Genomic DNA, 2,514 nt, shown 5'->3' with positions numbered 1-2,514 from the left:
AGTGTGTCAAGCCGCAGCGACCACGACCCACACCCCTCACTCTGGCAGGAGCTGGGCTGAACCCCAGACATCTTCAGAAACCCTAGTGAGCCTCCCCTTCCCATACCCCACCAGCGTGCAAGGCAGGTGGAGCCCCAGACACCTTCTAGGGCCTCAGTGGCTACTCCCTGTACCCCCACACCCCCATAGGAGCTGGACTGAACCCCAGACATCTTCAGGAACCCCAGTGAGCCACCTCCGTGCCTCCCCCTCCAGTGTGTGAGGCAGGCGAAGCCCCAGACACCTTCTGGGGCCTCAGTGGCCATCCCTCATGCCCCACCTGCACATCCCCATGGGAGCTGAGCTGAACCCCAAACAGCATTAGTGGTCTCAGTGACTGTACCCTCAACCCACCTCCACTGCCAAGGGTACCAGGTGGGATCCTAGTCAGCATCTCAAGCCTAGGTAACCACAACCCACCCCTCTACCCCGGCAGAAGTCAGGCTGAACATCTTCAGGAATCCTGGACAGCCACCCCTGCCCCTCTCCCACCAGCATGTGAGTCAGGTGGAGCCCTAGACACCCTTCAGGGCCTTGGTGACCACTTCCTGCACCCTCTGCACCCCCGTGAGAGCCAGACTGAACCCCAGACATCTTCAGGAACGCCAGTGAGCCACCCCCATGCCTCCCCCACCAGTGTGCAAGGTAAGTGGAACCCTGGTCACCTTCTGGGGCCTTGGTGGCCATTCCTATCACCCCCTGCACCCCAGGTGGAGCCAAGCTGAACCCTGGACAGTGTTGGTGGCCTCAGTGACTGTGCCCTCACCCCTCCTTCACCAGTATGGGAACCAGACTGGGACCTGGGCAACATATGAAGCCTCTGTGACCATAACCCACACCCCCTCACCCTTGTGGACGCTGGGCTGGACCTTGGACAGCTGAAGGAACCACAGCGAGCATCCCCGGGCCTCTCCCACAGGCCTGGAGCCAACGTCAGAAAGCTTCAGAAGCATCTGTGACTGTACCTTGTCCCCACACACCATCGCAGGAGCCACAGTGAGCACTGGAAATGTGCGGATCCTCACCCCTCCCCTTCACACCATCGTGGGGGTGAGCCTGAGCTCCAGGGAGCCTCCGGATCTTAAAAAATGACAAAATGAAGGAGCAAGATACAGTACCACCAGAACAAGTCCAGGAGATATCAAAACAGAAGACCTTAGAAGTCATACACCTGAAATTTCTTAAATGATATCAACTGAAGTAAAGAAACAAGTCCATCAGGCCATAGAAGATATCAAAGCAGAAATAATCTCTCAGGTAAAAAAAGAAATGACAACACTAATGAAAGAACTGCTCAGCACATGCAAAGAAGATATAGATAAGAAAAGAGAGGAGCATAGAAAAATGATGGAAACCTTGAATGAATAATATAAGAAAGATTTAGAATGCATTAGACAGATTCAAATAGATATCCAGGAAATTAAAAATTCCATCAGAAGCTGGGAAAAATGCTTGAGCAAAACTGAAGATAGTCTTTCACACCTTGAAGGCAGCATTGCCACTAATGACTGTGAAAGGAAGGACCTCTTAAAATTAACAAGGGACTAGGAAATAATTCAACAACTGTAAGATGAAGAAAAGAAAAATGATGTAAGAGAAATAAGTGTCAATGAAACAGCAGGTGTCAACACAAATGACATAAAAGGACTTTTTGCAGAAATAATAGCAGAAAATTTCCCTAGCATGGAAAAAGAATCAGACATACCGATACTGAGGCATATAGAATTCCAATTAGCCATAACCAAAATAAATCTACACCCAGACATGTAGTGATCAAGATTCCAGAAATTCATCAAAAGAACAGAATATTAAAAGGTGTTAGAGAAAAGAAACAGAACATCTACAAAGGAAAGCCCATCACAATCACAGCAGATTTCTTAAGACAAACCATCAAGTCAAGAAGAGCTTGGAGTGAAGTATGTCAGGGCCTGAAAGCAAACAATGTCCAACCCAGATTGATGTACCCTGCAAAACTATCATTCAAAATTAATGGAGATATAAAATATTTCCATGATAAAGAATGACTAAAGAAATTCATGAGCACCAAACCACCCCTGCAAAGAGTACTGAAAGATATTCTAGAAAGAGATAAAGCAGACCAAAACTTCAAGAACAACAGAAAGGAAACAACAGGCAGAGCAAGCAAGTAAGCAAAGAAAAAGGAGGAACTAATAACTGGAAAATAACATGGCAAAGATAAACCAATATATACCAGCTATAACCAATAATGTAAATGGCCTCAACTCACCAATCAAAAGCAGTAGACTGGCAGAATGGGTCAAGAAGCAAAATCTAACAATATTCTGTATACAAGAAACACATTTAACTCAAAAGGAAATTCATAGACTGTAAGTCAAAGGATAGAAAACAATACTCCATGAGACAGGAACCCAGAAAAAAGCTGGTGTAGCTATTCTGTTTGCAGACAATGTGAACTTCAAACCAAGAATGATCAAAAGAGATAAAAAAGCTGAC

At 46.4% G+C, this 2,514-nt stretch overlaps 1 pseudogene; it reads right to left on the bottom strand.

Moving 5' to 3' along the window:
- LOC102006269 overlaps nucleotides 1-1,022 on the bottom strand; it is a 13,938-nt pseudogene extending 12,916 nt beyond the window's left edge.
- Between the last annotated feature and the right edge of the window lie 1,492 nt (nucleotides 1,023-2,514).

Source organism: Chinchilla lanigera, unplaced genomic scaffold, assembly GCF_000276665.1.
Source record: "Chinchilla lanigera isolate Chin_1 unplaced genomic scaffold, ChiLan1.0 scaffold00031, whole genome shotgun sequence".
Taxonomy (NCBI): domain Eukaryota; kingdom Metazoa; phylum Chordata; class Mammalia; order Rodentia; family Chinchillidae; genus Chinchilla; species Chinchilla lanigera.
This window is presented reverse-complemented; position numbering and strand designations above follow the sequence as displayed.